We start from the raw sequence: 15,077 nt of genomic DNA, 5'->3' as shown, positions 1-15,077 counted from the left end.
CATAGTTCCCCTGAAAGGTGGGTAGTGGTTAGCTCACTTGCTTCTTAGTTGTATTTGTTTTATTGTAATTTAAACTTCCCTGGTAAATTTAGGTAGAGCCAGTAGAAATATCGAGAGCTTTTTATGTAGGTTTTCAGCAAGAGATGGCATGAGAAGCTTCATCGAGTTAACTGGGAGTTGTTTATCTTGAAGAACATGCACACAGTTCATCCTTTTTTGACTCTTTCAAATGTTTGTAGTGTTTAAGACTGAAGAAAGAAATGCAGAGATTTAATTCTTCCTGTGACTTCCAACCCAAGATTAAGTTGACAGCACAAAGATATGGAAAATGTAATCAGCATTTAGGATTTAGGGAAAAAACAGGTGCATTCGACTCGAAGCCAATGCTTAGTACATTCGGGTTGCTGAACTGCCTGCCTGTGCCTCTGACTGGGAGAGAGGCGTGTTTTATTTTCCCTGCTTATTCATTTTCTGAGTCATTCATCTTGTGCTATAGCTATTGAAAACTGTAACAGAGTCTGGGAAGCGCTTGGCTTTTGAGTGCTGCCTCCTGATTGGCCTAGGGAATGCTGCTGTTGGGGAATAATGTGTGAATACCATCTGCTCCGAGGAGCTGGGAGCCTCAGTGAATTTTGCTTGGAGAGGCACCTTTAGCCAGGACTAGAGGCAAAGGGAACAAGCTTGCTTTTGCTGTTTGTTAGCCAAACTTAGTTGTGCCTGTATTTCCTTTCTGCTTCCCTGTTAAACTTTTTTGTGCTTTGCTCAAGGGTGAAGCCGAGGTGCTTCTCCTGTGGGTTTTGGGGTGTTTTTTCTTTGCTTTTTTTTTTCCTGCATGGGATTTCTTCTGGGGTTCAGAATGCACACAAAGTGGGGGAATAAATCAGCAAGTTTTGCAGCTGTTTATTGCGATGCAGCAGTCAACATGGAATGTCTGAGCTGCTTTGAGAAACTACTTCTAAAAATTTGACCTGCTTATAAAAGGTAAGCAATTAAGGACTTCTGCATTTCAGGGACTGACTTTTTACTTACATAGAGGTTTTGTTTTGTTAGGAATGAATGTCTCATTTGAAATGTACAGTTGCCTTGTAGCAATGCCTGAGATCAAAAACTGTGTTTTGTCTCAGAATGTCTTTAATGAGCCTGAAGAAATGAGCAGAGTTGGAACAATGCTTGTTCGTTCTTTTGTAGGTTTTTAAAACAAAGTTTTTAGGTTTTAAAAACAAAGTTTGTGCAATGTAAGTGTAATTGTAATTCAAGACTGCATATACATTTGGGTTTGCATTTTTTTGGAAGAGAGCTCTCCCAACTCATGTTTCCCTGAGTGTTATCTCAGACAAAACACAGTTATTTTCCAGCAGTCCGGATTTGCAGTCAAATGGTGCATTCCACTTCAAGGAGACAAGATATAGTTTGTGAGCCTATTAAATCCTGCACACTAATGACCTGCTGGTGTAGATTCAATCAGTAGAGAGAGAACTGTAGCCATGCCTTTAACCTCAAAACAACAGGCCTGCCACAAGCAGACTGCTGGCCACCACTCTCTCCCACCACTAATTAGCACATACTTAACTTTACGATATTGTTTTAAAACAGTAGTTTGTTTTTTTTTCTAGAGGTGACATTTCAGTCAGACACTCGTAGCTACAGAAGGCAAAGTTAGCTGGAGGAGCAAATGAAATGCTGCTATTTTACAAAATGCTAGCCTTCCTTCCAGTGAGTCAGATTATTCAATTTGCTGTCATCTGTTCCAAGGAGAAATCTGCAAAGAATATTTCTAAGACCTTATGTTTGCTGAAGGCCTCACTGTTACTTATTTTTGACAAATACCTGGGTTTTAGCTTTCTCTTCTGTGTTGATATGTTAATTGTAACTGTATCTAAACTAAATATGTAAGTTTCAGGTCCCTCTGTGTATTCTAAGAGAAATATATGCAACAAATAGAGGAGCAGTGAATTTATATAACTGATACTTGATCCAACCTAAACTTTCCATATTGAATCAATTTTAAATAAACAAGAGAAGAGCCTACATCTAGCATGCTTTCTTAAACTCAAGCCTCTTGAGCTAGTGCTCTTGCAATACAGAAAAGAGCTGTAGCTGTCTCCAGTTTCACTAAAAAACATAAATAAAAAATTAGATCTCATTTCACAGAATCGTCTAGGTTGGGAAAGACCTTCAAAGTCACCAACTCCAGCCATCAACCTGACCTGCTGAGTCCCATCACTAAACCATGGCCCTCAGTACCTAAATACACATCCCCTAAATACCTCCAGGGATGGGGACGCCACCACCTCCCTGGGCAGCCTGTTCCAGTGCTCCACCACCCCATCCATGAGAAAATTCTTCCTGATGTCCAACCCAAACCTCCCTTCCGACCTTTTCACTTAGTCATTTTTGTGGCGAAATGCCAGATCATCAGAAATTACACTTTTAATGAGGAAAATACCTTCTTTGGAGAAGCCTGAATCAGGAAAATTGTTGCAAGCCAGAGAAGGAACACCTGAACCACAGAGAGGTGCTACAGCAGTGCAGGCTGTTGGCTGGTAGCCACTGTACTTGCTTAGGGCATATGATATAGGATTAAGGTCTCGCTATGCCGGCTGCAAGCCAAGGGTGCCTCTCTCCTTTTATGTACATTTAGAAACCTTGAAAAGTCTTGCATGTACCAGTGCAAATGACGTTTTCCAGTAATTGTCACACTTCTGGGGATAGAAAAACTATTTCTCATTCATTGCTGCTGATAATAATAATAAATGCTCACCCAGGTCTTTTCTGGTGGAATTATATTGGCAATTAAAAATTTCCCAGGTGCCCTTTATTAATCTGTCATTGGTCCAGACATGATGATGGTAATGAAGGGGCATTGGGAGTAAAATCCTGACCTTTGAACTTCAGGGGTGAAGATCACTTCCATTCCAGGCATAGCTGAAGTTTTTTAGCCCTTGGCAGCAGAGCCTCAGGAGAAGCTATAAATGATAGTGTACAGTGGAATCAGAGCTTTTTAATTCAGTGCTATGTTCATACGCACACTTAAATCAAAAAATTGCTGCTGATGAAAGTGTGTTTCCTTTTTGCTCAAAGTGTATATGGTTTTTATGGTTTTCCTTCATCAAAAATAGTAGTTACTTGATTCAGTGGTCTAACTGTGATGTGTGTGTTTTCATGGGGCAGAGTTCATTGCTTAAGGACCAAACATGCAACCAACCCTTTTGTAGAGGGTTGCTACTAGATCCCTCTGCAGAACCCTCCACAACTTAGTGCTGCTTAATATTTCCCTTGAATGTGATTCTGTGCAGCTGCAGAGCACTTCTTGTTGGCCTTCCTGTTGCTAGTGTGCTGTTATGATCCTGAGTACAGCAATTTCATCTGCTTTTCAGTCTCTAATCCAGCTATCCTCATGCAAGTTTAAACGTGTTCTTGTTATCCCCTTCTTGTAAAGGAGAGCTGAATTAAAAGTGGCTTGCTCACAGTTGTACACAGGGAGCTTTTAGTGTTGCATTGTTGCTGTGTTGTAGCTTCTTAGCCCATTTCCCTTTCTTTTCTTCTCTCTCTGTCACCTCCATAATTAATTAAATAAATAAAAGATAATTTGCTGGAGACGTTTGTCCTTTTACTGTGGAAAGCAATATCCACCTGACATGCTTATAGGAAGTTGGAAAATCTTGGTGCTGTTTGTAAGCAGGCCTGAGTTTTTGGTTCCTTGAAGATGAAGAATTGTCGTTTTCAGTATAGGAAAGAGTGTTTTCTTGGTAAAGTGGCAATCTGCCAATGCAACAACACGATTGGGTATTTACAGCTTAATTTCAGGAATCCACATAGACTTCGTTCCTCTTTCCTCCACTGCAACTGCTCCTGCCAGCCTTAGTTGCCAGACTTTCTCTGGGAGTTCAGTCTCACTTAATTCACAAGGAATGTGGTTCCCTCTTCCATACTTTGGTGCTTGGAGTCTAGATTTTTAGTGAGCTTGGAGCAGATTTTTAGTAAGCTTCACAGATCTGACCTCCCTAGAGTAGAGGCTGCCAGGCTGCAGATGTGAACCAGAGCGTTGAGGTGCAGTCATTAACTTAAGAACTTTGCATGCATCTGTGATAACTATTTCTTTTGCTTTTTTATATAATACAATTTTCCTTTGCCAAGGAAATGTAATAGGAACTATTTTAGTGTTCTTGGGAGTATTTTTGCTGGCTCTGAGCTCCCCTGAATAGATGCCGCCTCCTGCTATGATGTCATTGCTGCTGGTGCTTGCCAGAAGACTATCCAAATCAAAAAGGAGAGAAAAACAAGATAAGGTAACAAAAATCAAGATAAAAAATGGCTACCTTGACTTCATTTAGCTCAGATGAAGCATAGAAGCCAGTGTTTTAAACAGAAAAGGAACAGCAAGCAAGAAAGAAGGGCTTCAGAGAAACTGGAGTAGTCTGGTGGCATGCAGGGTAGAGCGGAGAAGCCCTGGTCTCTGTTTCAGGCTGCGTGAAACCATTTTTCAGAACAGCTGTGGAAGTGAAAATCAGCAAAAGTAGGTTTGTTGGAAGCCGTTCCCTCTTGAGGTCTTTAAACCTCCATCCACTCTTTTCTCACAGCAGTCCATGCCAGCTGCCTGGCTCTGGGGTGGATTGCCTGTAGTTCCCTGACCCGGGACCCCTAACCACTTCTGCTGTGAACAGGGTGTAGTGGGGCTGCATGTGAAGGGCTTCTCTTGCCTTCAGCCTAGGCAATTTAGTCTTGAAAAGATACAGCCAGAGCTGTATGGCAGTTGCGTGAATCTCTAGAATAATCAAAATCTGATTTTCAACTGAATATAATATTTTCCAAAGAAAATTCAGCTAATTTCATCCATGCCTTTGTCCTTCAAACTTGTCTTTTTGATAGTATTTCTTTACAAAGCTGCAATGTCTTACTCTTTGACTTTCATGATGTCCAAAGCAGTGCTATTCCTGTTATATGGCTCAAAAAATAAAACAACTTCTGAGCTGTTAAAAGAATATCAAACAACGGTGGTATTTCTTCAGTTTTATTAGTTTGGCATTTAATTCCCTGAAGTTAATGCTTTAAAATAGTTAACTGCTACATTTAAATCAAACTCAGTCAAAACGGTAGTGATTTTGTATGTATCCTTCTGCAAATTACCAAGAATAACAGTGCATTGTACTGTGAGCTGGAAATGAATTCCCAAACCTACGCCGTGCTACCTGCTGGCCTTCTGTACTGCCTGGCTGCCCTTCCTGGGGCTGCCGTGCGGGAAGTGGAAGGCTGCTGTCTGACCTCCAAACACTGCGTGGGTGCTGTGCCAGGAGCTGCTGTAGGAATAACCACAGAACCACAGCGGCGATCCTCTCAGCCGTGACCCAGAGACGCACACTTCCTTTATAAGAAGCCGTTGAGGCCTCAGGGCCCTTATTTCTGGGGTTCTCATTACTGGGAACTGTTACTTGGCAAACTGTTGTGATAACTTGGCATCATATGCCTTCAGCAGGCTGAGGACAAAGCTGGAAGAGCCATAGGTACTTCCATACGGGGCTGTAGAGTAGCCATAAATACCTACAGACCAAATAATAAATGGTAATCTGAAAGGGACAGCATTCAGTAGGAGGACAAAATGTGTATTTCCAGGCTTTCTTGTGGAAACCATGTGCAGCATCTCTAGCTTCTGCTCCTGACCTTGGCTGCCTCACGGCAGGAGAAGGAGGTCCCTTGTTTGGAGATTACAGCTTTTACTTAAGTGGCACAGAACTGAAGGCAAAGAATAGTGCCACCGAGAACGAGTCTCGTACCTCACTTCACTTTTGCAATTGGAGTTCTAAAAGAACTAATATTAAATGGTCTGTCGACAACGTAGAAGTACTGAAGCTCTAGTTTAAAATCAGGGTCTGAAAATAGGTGTCTTGAGAAAGAGAAATGGTTGAAGAGAGAAATGTTTTAAACATGCACGTTTCCTTTCGCTGTGCATAGAGGATGCGGTTTGGGTTAGGGCAGTGTGTTTTTCAAACTGCAGTATGTGAAATGGCTGCTGGGTATGTCTGGAGTTTATAGATTTGCACAGAATTGCACGGAATTTCGTGATAGTATTAATTGGAGAAATGGTAATTATTAATAGCATTAAAACGAAATGGAGAATACTGATAATATATGCAAGCTTGTGCTTTTAATACAGTTTGTGTGGGTGAGTTCAGGGGGGAAGCAAGATGGAACAAGTCTGTTCTTTAAAAAGAAATCCTTACAGAAAGTTTCATACCTTAGTATGTATGGGTTTGTCAATTTTCTTGTAATTTTGTCCACATGGTTTTATCTCTAAAAGCAAAGGCCCCTTCCTCTCAAGTACCCCCCCCCCCCCCACCAGAAGAAGCATAGCTGCTGGCTCCAGAAGGTGACACTAGCTTTCCTTCTGACAGTGCCTGGGGAAGATGGGGAATAAGAGGATGTTCTGACAGCCAGGTATTCAGGGCATTGAAAAAGACTTTTTTTATGGGTGGAATTAAAGAGTCAAGAAGAAAGAACAGGTTTATGACCTGTCAGCCTGCTTGTCACACTGTCGTGCTAAAAAGGCGAAGGTCTCTTGCAGTGTTAAGAGCAAACCCCTTCCAATTTTCAAGCCACGGGGCTAACCAGCTGCCTGGTTTTGAAAGAGCTACCAGTGTTCAGGTCTAAGACACTTTCCTCAAGGGAATATCCAACACAAATTTGTTAACGTATTCAGCTTTGTGACAAGAGGTTTTTTCTTCCTTTGTAAAGAGTCACCAGTCCAAATAGGTCGTTTAGTTTTCTAAAGACATTTACAAATTAACAAGGAAAGACTTCAGCCCTCGTATTACAAGTCTAAATTAAATTTGGGGTAGGGAAAACAAATTTGTGTTGAGCTTCATCCAGCAGTCAATACTAGAAAAGTCCAAGAAAAAATCAGCTGGATTGTCTTATTTTATGTTTTTCATTTATGTATGTTAGGGATGGAAACAGAACAGACAGTAGGGGGAAGTGCTGTTCTCCAGTACTGTATTTTCGTATTTTTGTTGAAAAAGGACAAAAAGGCTTTTGTCAGACCCCAGGACCTAGATGTTTTGATATCTGGCTGCCTACCACCTTATTTTTGGCCATCTTCATTTGAGCCTTTTCCAGTAACTCACCCTCATCTGCTTTGTCATTAACTCTTGCTGCACTCTAGGCCACATAGCACAGATGATTGAAAGCCATTGAGCTTTTTTTTCGCCATTTAGCATTGTCAGTAAATATCTTTTTCTGATGCTACTGTCCTAGTCACAGTTGTTCCGGCTTTCAGTCATAGCTTTTAATTCAAACCAAATTAAATTCCATTATGTTAAGGTTATATTTGTCACAGCTTTCTTGTTGATATGTGGGATTTCCACAGGCTAACATCTGTGCTTGCAAAATAACTGTGAACAGGCACCTTAACTGCTTCGCGTCCCGAACAGGCATGAAAGCAAGAAACTACGACATGTCTGCAGGAGTAGGGACACGAGCTACTCAAGAAGTAGGGAGAAGGCATTCCTTTCTCAGATGATGTAAGTTTGCTTTGTGTTTTTGGTTTGGTTGTTGTTGTTTGGTTGTTGTTGGTTTGTTTTTAGCTATTGGTAAATTGCCATGGATAAAGAGATCTGGTTTCTCTTCTACTGTCTCAAAGTTTTCCATATATAAACACGTCCTGAGGCTGTGGATAAGCTCACCTTGTTTTTTATGAGCCATTTGATGTTTGCTGCCTGACTTTTTGACCTCTGGCATTTGGTGCGTCTAAAAGAAATGGTACATTTTTTAAGCTTCCCCTCCTCAACATTTTGTGGATGGCTGATCAGATTCCTGTCCAGCTCTCATTGCCTTTGCTCTCGTTCAAACTCTGCTTTTATGTGTGGTGGAGTAGAACTGATTTTGGGGTGGTGCAGACGGGAGGAGAACCGAGGCCTGCATGTTCTTTATTTCATTGCAATCCCATCTGCCCAGTAACTACTCCAAGTTGCAAGCCTCAAATCTAATAAAAAGGAGAAATAAAGTCATGGAACACTAATGATCAGGACTGACTCTATGAAGAGCACTTCTGAGAGCTGCACGGACACCAGGACCATGCACAGCACACAAGAAAAGGTGTGCAGTCCCAGCTGCTTCCTCTGCCATGGCTGCTGAGAGCCGTCCCGATGAGAATCCCTCTCAAACCTGGAGAAGTGCTAATGCCCATCACAACAGTTACACCTCTGTCTAGTAAAACAAAACTGGTGGAACTCATGCAAACTTCTACACAGTCCATTGTTAGTCTGAGTTTATGCAGTATTAACTTGCTTTTTTCTTAAAACCGGGAATGTTCTTTCTCTGGTAAAGGGTCCCATCAACGCTTTGGAAAGGTGTTGCCATTTTGTGTGGAATTACAAGAAAGAAGTCCGAATCTCTTTGCTCTTTAACCAGAATGACCAAGAGGGAGTCATTAATAAAGAGAAGCAGAATTGCAGAACTGTATTTTCTTCTTTCCTCGATGAAGAAAATTTTAATAGAAACTCAAGTTCCTTGGTGAGCTAACAATTTAGTGTTTGCATTTCCTCTGCTCTTTTTCACATTACAGTGTTCTCTAACTAAATTAAGAAATCATCTCAGCTAATAATGTGCTCTGATTTCTTCAAATGGAAAGAGTTTATATGAAGTCTGCTCATGTTTGAAGAAGTGCAATGTGATTTTACTTGATATAATTCAGGTTGAAGACCTTGCGTGTTGTAAACTTGCCAATATTGTAGAGATTTGTAAATTAATCAGATTGCATACTGTCTACAGTATAGGCATTTCTGAAGACATGGGTTCTTTGTCAGTAAATCATTTCGGTTTGGTCTTGGTGTTCAGTATCATATTGCTTGCAAATGGATCCCACATCAAAAAAAGTTCTTAAATATTTTAAGCTAATTATGTATGCACGTATTTTGGTGAAGGATAGAGATGAAATATAAATCAAAAACCAACATAGAGAACTATGTTTCCCATTGGATTATGATTAACTTCCTCCTACCTTAAAAATACTTGTATCCAAGTGGATGTAACGTGGATATTTTGAAAACCCTATAATGTTTAGGAGCTAAGTGTTTGCTAAGTGTCTGTCTCTTACAGATGCTGTAGATATGTTCTCTGGAGGTCTAGCCGTGGAACAGTGTTTTCTCTGTCCTGATTTCTAATGAATTAAAATCTAATTTTCAACTAGTGAATGGGTAATGTGCACCTTAGAAAAAGATGCTGATTTTCTGTTTGGGATTTTGCCTTTTGTCAGGAAGCACTGAAAACTGTCAGTCCTTCATTAGTTGTTTCTTTTACTGCTTGAAAATTTTCTTGAGAGATTTTATCTTGTCCTGTTAATTGTTTGCATTTAGTATAGCTTCTGCTTGCCAGAGTTCCTACCAGTTAGAACTCATTTCAATAAATCATTCTAGCTTTGAGAAGTCTGGGCTTCCAGTCGTGGTAATTTAGAGGAGAGGAGGGGTAATAGGAACACGAGAGCTTTGCCAGCTTGGTGAAGCGCAAACTCTCAAAAGAAGATAAAAGTTTATCCAGGGAGGTCTGTGATGGGAGAAGACTGTGGATATCATTGTCTTGTAGGTGGGATTAGTATTTCATCTCTGGGGATGGAGCAAACGTTACTGTGATTTAAAGTGGTTTCAGCTCCCTTTGCCAATTCTCCTGCAGTGTACCAATGTGCAGCGTAACATTTTTCTGGCCCTGGGGAACCAGTGATCTAGCTAGAGTAAGTTCGTTCAGAGATGCTGGAGCAAGCTGCTTAGCACTTGTCTCTGATAAGTGCAGTTGATCACTGCCTTGCTTTTTTGAGTAGTAAAATTCCCACCCTCAAATTTCAATCTGTTTGTCATCACTTCGGGCTTGCATACAGTAGATTTATTTCATTCACAGATTTATTCCTTTAGTGGTTTCAGATAACCAATGTCTGTTAAGGTTTGAGGTAGTAATCTTCTTATTTTATTAAATCCTTTAATATGGAACTGGCTTCAAAGTTCCTTGCTATTACTACTACCGAGTGCACAGCAAACTTGCTCCTTTAAAGTATTTCTTATGGCAAGCGGGCATCAGTGCTTGATGGTAAAATAGAGTTTTACCAATAGAGCTAATGGTAATCCATGAAATGTGATGGCAAAATTGTTTGGCAAACTGTCCTGTCTGGGGTAAGCTTGGAAGTGTTCTTTTTCCTTCTTCCTTTTTTTTTTTTTTTTAATTGGTACTGGGTGTTGTAAGCTGTATGATGCATTTGATAGCAGTCATCAAAATTTACAGCTATCACTATAATCTCCTCGCTGCTGTCAACCATCTGCATCACTCCTCATGTGCTACAGAAACTGAAGAGAAAGCAAGTACATAGAGTTAATTTTAGACAGCACATCACTCCTGTTAATGGAGTTTTGTGTGCTAAGTGTCACCACTGTGTAATGTTGTGCAAATAATTCAGTAGAAACCAGAAAGAATTGGCACACGAGTAGATTCCGTGATGATTTATAGCCCTTATGGCTGTGTTACAGGTATCCGAGGCCAGGCTACAAAATGTCTGAATCATACAAAAGCCTGGGCAATTACTGTTGTAACCTCTGGCTCGAATATTTTCAGTTCATGAAATCTGAACGTGATGTGATCTGAACAAAGAAGTCAGATGAGAGCCTACAAGTAGTTGGTGATTATACACAGGCGTATACACCTGCTGTATGCACCTGGTGAAGTGCTCCCAACAGCTGAGAGCGTGCAGAGCACCCCCTGGCCTCTAGAGTGAAAAAACCTGATGTGATTCAAGAGAAAACGTGATTCAAGAGAAACCTTGGCAAAAAAGGTGCTGAAGCACTGCTCTGTAAAAGAGTCAGCATTTATTTAAGCCTGTGGTACTTTTGCTTTTGGCTGTAGAAAAGGCAAGACCCTGCAAAGACAGAGCAAGCACGCAGACAGTGGGATACCTGGGTCCTACAGCTGAATCCTCTCGGTAATGTCATGGTGTTCCGTTCTGCGGTGTGGGGCGAGTCATTTACTCCGTGCTTCTCTTCGTCCATCTGTAAATAAAAGTTGCCAGATGTCTCAGCTAGTATGCCATATCCTCTATTTCACCTTCGAATCCCGTGATTTGTTTAGAAACACATGGAGTATTACCTTGCCCGTGCTCCCCTTATACTTCAGTACAGAACCTGAGTTGAAATAGGGGAAAGCAAAATTCTGGCCACTTTGTTTAGGCTTAACTTGAGCGGTCAGGATTGGTGCTTCAGATGACATCTGCATATAGCAAAGCCTTCCGGCATTATATTTAATCTTTATGGAGAGGTGAAGGGTTTCCCACCATAAAAATGATGTTTTTGATCATAGTGTTTTGACTTTTATATTACTAATACGCAACAGATAAGTTAGTGAAAGGAAAGTTAACTGAAACTGTCATTTTATATCTCCCCAATTTTTTTCATTGGGAATCCATTTAAAAGTACACAGTAAACCCCTCTTCATCTTCTGAATGTCTCTGATTAGCATAACTTAGAGCTCGTTCTTGTGAATGAGGGGATTGTACCCAGGTGATTGCAAAAAGGTCTGCTGATCTTAGCTTTATAAATATTATTCTGCATCTAACTTTATTAAAGTAATTTGTGTAACGTGAGTGAGTGCCTTGCAGAGCTCTTCAAATGCAAAGACCACACACTGTGTAATCTTTGGAGCCAATCCTAATCTTGGCTTTGCTTTTCTTAGCAAAAAATGTAACTCGGTGATTATAAAATTTAGCTAATACTTTATCTCTGCAATTGGAATCTTCTCACATGAGATTGTTCTACCCACGCTCTAAATCCTGCCTGCATTATCTATCACACTTTACCTCAGAGAACTGGAAAACTGACTTTACAGTAGCTCAGCAGACCAATTATGTTCTAACATAGTGAGGTATTGCAGGAAAATACTGGTGGGTAGATAAAGCACCTTTCAGACTGCCTCTGACAACTAAAAAAAAATATCCAAACCCTCCTATTTGCGTAATTGTTTTCCTCCCCAGTGGCAAGGCGCTCCAGAAAGCGAGCGAGCGGCTCTCCTAGCAGGCACGCGGTGACTAAAGGTCAGCAAGATGAATGGGGCTGCCCGTGGCCACGCAGCCGGCTTGCCAAAGACCCAGGCAGGCTCTCGAGGCTCCCACCCTCGTGCTCAGACTGGGTCTGGGGCCCGGTGGCCAGGCTGGGCAGTGGGAAGGGGCCAGGCTCTGCTGGGCAGGGGCCCTCCGCATGCGGCCCCCGGGTGGTTCTTGTGCTGGTCGGCTTTGCCTCTTTCTCCGGTGTTCTTCCTACTATTTTGGTTGCTTGACTGAATCTCCGAAATTGACTATTCTTTATCACAAATCCAGCTGGAGAAATGAGCCGTTTGCCATCAATTTAACTGTTTCAGTAGGAATGTTGTGACTGTAGAGATTTTGCTGAAGTCTGCAGGTTATGAACAGCTACTTTGGATTGGAAGAGACCTGAAAAAAACCTGCGTGTGGTGCAGCTGCCTTTAAAGAAATAACTAGCAGTGGGTTTGAGGTTACCACATAGGGTAAAAATAAAAAAAGCCAGCATGGTGCACTGGTTGACTGGTTGGGCACAGTTTCAAGGCCGCTATTATTTTGAGCAATTAATGCTGTGTTTTATTAGTAATGAAAGCTGGGGTTATTTTGTACAATGCTGGAGCAGTAAAGTGTGACTAAGCAGAAAGTTGAACTCTGGTGTGACATTACTTCTGCAATTTATAACCTGCCAGTGCTGCTTGTTCCGTATATAAACCAAGTTTATTGGTATTCAGGCTGACTGTGTTTTCAAGTCACTTAATAATTACATCTGAGGGACAGATAGCTTCGAACAACTGATTGTTTTATAAGTAACTGGAAGAATACCTAGTGTGACATCTCTTCTTTGAGGCAGTCTAAAGACAAGCTCTTTTCCTGGTGGTCTGTTTTGAATAAAATGATTTCCTTGAATAAATATATGCACTGTGGCTTGAGGGTGGGGTATCCAAGTGCTTGCAGCCTTCTTACAAATTGGTAATGTTTCCAGCTGTTTTCTTTTTGATTTGGAGGATGAAGAATCTATCAAAACTGAACTTGAACTTATTTAACTGTCAGACATTTAAAAAAAAAAAAAAAGAGAGATTACAAGTAGTACAACAGTTCTATTTATTATCTTATGGTGCATTGTGAAATGTCTTTGGAGAGAAGCAAAATGACTCTTTCAACACCCTGTAGCAGACCACGGTAGGGATAGAAGAGTGCTCCTGTCACTTTATCACTTTGTCTTGTTTAAAAACCCCAGGCTTCTCAGTTACATATTTTTTATTCATTAAATATATTGGTGATCTCTTAGGTAATTGTTCCTTGGTGAGCCTCAGAGGTTACAGTTTGCCTTGATTGCCACAAGAGCTTTGAAGGATACAATGCCAACAAGCCACTTCTGGTAACCAGACGCAGGCATAACAACGTCGCGTCCACCAGCTGAACAACACACTAACCATCAACTCTCCAAACTTTGCTAAGCTTTTATTTTCTCAATCCTTTTCTGCTTCTCTAGGTGTAGAAGTCACTTTAACCCGTGATGTTTCTGCAGCCAGCCCCTGAGGGCCCAAGCAGAGCTCTAATTGATTGTCTGAATTGTTCAACTTTAAGGGTCCCACAGTTACTGCTCAAGCTCTGCTGAGTTACTGCACAGCTTTAGGCAGCAGAGTTTTACTGACTGCAGCAAATAAATTTGCTGTGCTTTATGGAGCACGGAGAAGCTTGTTTTCCAAATTTTAATCGTCTCAATAAATTGTCTTAAGATTGTATTCTGTTAAACCCCGAGAAATTAATGAGAGCAATTAAAATATGGATGTTATTGGGAAGGTGTGATGGTAACAGTGCAGTTAGAAAAAAGTTGTAAAATTTGGTAGAGGGAATAATGAGGACAGTAAGGATTGTAGAGATACAGAGCACAGCTACCCAGGAATCCCCTTCAGTCATGCTTTTTACCTCCAGAGACTCTGATATCCCACTGGGGACTAACTGGTTGTGCTATTTGATAATAATTTGTCCCAGTCTTTATATGAAGACATATCCCAGAATACTCTAGTCTGTTCTGTGAGCAGAAGGCCCCACATGCATGTAGTTCAATCCAAAGGCTGCATGGAAGACAAAGCACTGGGGTTTATTTTTGCACCCTCACTGTGGGTGTCACTGCTGGAATCCGGGGCTGTGCGTGTACCCAAAGGGAATGCGAGGTGAAGCACTCCCCTCTCCAGGCAGGGATACTCCACCGCAGGGTTGTACGCTTGTACAGCTATGCGTGTAGGATGAGGCTCTTCCTCCTTCAGGTACTTCAGCTTGTTTCCCACCTGCTCTCTCTCCTACTGACACTAGGGCAGCTGATATTCTGAATTCGTGAATTGCTGCCTGTCAGAGTACAGCGCTCTGCCTTCCTTTTGGCCAGGGACACCACCGTATGCTCGTCGATGCTTTGCAAGTGAGAGTCCCCATTCCCTAGGCAGCACCATAATAAATGTGATTAATGACACCACAGTGCAGCAGGATTCCAATTACAGGCTACAATTTTGTTATTCTAGGACAGTGCCTCTTAATCCTTTTCTTTAATTGTGAATGCACTGAAGATCAGTAGCAAAGTGAAGTTCCAAATACCAGCGTACGGCTCACCGAGTGACCTATGCAGAATTCAGTAAACACCAGCTGATAGCACGGAGTGAGACAGAGAGAAATGAGAGCCCTTCCCTGCCTGTTCGATCTTTTTCCTTAAAAGAGACCATGATCAAGAAGTGCCCTGAGCAGTGTAAATGAGGCTCTGGTACCTGGGAAGGATTTTCAGCTTACACTTCACAGAGGCGAGGAAACATTTGTAATGGTGATCAAACAGCTCAGGTAGAGAGACTGTGGAAGGGGCATTTTCATGTCAGCTGTAGTTCTGGATCATTCAAGATGAAAACAGGAATTACGGCCACTGAACTTAGCACTTTCATCCTTAGAAAGCTTCTTCGCTGGAAATGATGCATATCTTTCTTCCTTTTATGCCAGAGTAGTTTTTCTGTGATGCCATTTCTTGTTTGTTCACTAACTTGCGTAGCACCAA

At 41.4% G+C, this 15,077-nt stretch overlaps 1 protein-coding gene across 8 annotated transcripts in view; it reads left to right on the top strand.

Annotated features, from left to right (window-relative positions):
* Positions 1 to 15,077, top strand: part of DAB2IP (DAB2 interacting protein) — a 238,113-nt gene that overhangs the window by 54,891 nt on the left and 168,145 nt on the right. The window contains exon 1 of one of the 8 annotated variants that reach the window (XM_035555501.2): positions 789 to 981. The exons of the other annotated variants lie outside the window; for them this stretch is intronic. The gene's annotated coding sequence lies outside the window, so the exon portion shown is untranslated. Of the gene's footprint in view, positions 1 to 788; positions 982 to 15,077 lie in introns of those variants that run through there. 8 annotated transcript variants of the gene reach the window in all.

Source organism: Cygnus atratus, chromosome 19 (genome assembly GCF_013377495.2).
Source record: "Cygnus atratus isolate AKBS03 ecotype Queensland, Australia chromosome 19, CAtr_DNAZoo_HiC_assembly, whole genome shotgun sequence".
NCBI classification, from domain to species: domain Eukaryota; kingdom Metazoa; phylum Chordata; class Aves; order Anseriformes; family Anatidae; genus Cygnus; species Cygnus atratus.
This window is presented reverse-complemented; position numbering and strand designations above follow the sequence as displayed.